The sequence below is a fragment of the Muscardinus avellanarius genome, assembly GCF_963383645.1.
Source record: "Muscardinus avellanarius genome assembly, chromosome: 9".
Lineage (NCBI taxonomy): Eukaryota > Metazoa > Chordata > Mammalia > Rodentia > Gliridae > Muscardinus > Muscardinus avellanarius.
Window position 1 is genome coordinate 75,181,807 of NC_137795.1, and position 1,156 is coordinate 75,182,962.

The following is a 1,156-nucleotide window of genomic DNA, read 5'->3' on the forward strand; positions in this document are numbered from 1 at the left end:
GGAAGTGTGACAGTGCACGTGAGATGGATCATTGATATGCTAGGAAAATCAACTTTTAGTGAACAAACAGCTTCTTTTGTCTTGAGGAAAGATTGGCACTGCCTTTGGAGAAGATCTCCTGGCTGCATTGTGACAATAGATGGGTGGTTCCCTCATTTGCCTTTGTCAACTGTTCACTCTCTGAAATAACCCTCGTGATAGCACTGCTAGAATGCAGGAGGCAAATAATAGATGAAGGTGGCAAGAGCCAACAAAGTGGGCTATGGACACTGCCATCTGTTTAGAAACTCATCTATTTATTTAGACAATAACTATCTGCAAGGCTTTATACAGATTGTACTAGTTGATACAATATTGATCCTAAGATCCTACTTTCACTGAACTTAGAATTGGGGCCAGGAAGATGAAATTTGTTTATCTAGGGCACTGAGATAACAGAGATATGACTTAGGTATTAAAGTTGTGATCTAGTTGTCCCTCTGGAGCCAAACTCCAGCAGTGGCCTCAGAAAATTATGACTCGCCACCTCTTGTCCGCAGATGTGGACCTTTTCCCCTATCTGGCTTTGGCTGTAAATTAGTAGTGTGATATGGGAATGCATGTAGATGAGTAAAATGGAAACTGGAATTATCCCCAAGCCTGTGTGTTTATTAAAATTCTGATTCAAATAAACAAGTACAAGTGAAATTTGGTTCCTACTCAAGTTTCCGACAATGAAAAATACACCTGTCACTTAAGTTTGCAGTACATTGGAGACACTACGAATTTCCTCCTATTATTTATATTTGTTTTTATGAGAATTAACTTGAAGGTAGGCATAAGATTCAAAATATGGAGGCTTTACCAGTTTTTTTTAATAAAGAAATTTTACAGTACTGTAAACTGTAGAACAAAGCAGGCAGTTTTCTGTTTCTGTTTTGTTAAAATATGTATTTTAGCTTGTATCTGTTTGAAATGGCTGCAATTTAGTAAATGCCACCGATTTGGTTTCGATGTTATTGTTGCAGTGTTACAGTTCTGATAGCACTGGGCATTTCTTCCTCTTAGTTTGTTCTGTTGCTTTCAAGAGTGGTATTTAATCAGTGGCCTCGCTTGTTCGAGGTGTCTTGCTTATAGATCCCTCTGCACTATAGAGAACAACCAGGTCTTCTCAAAA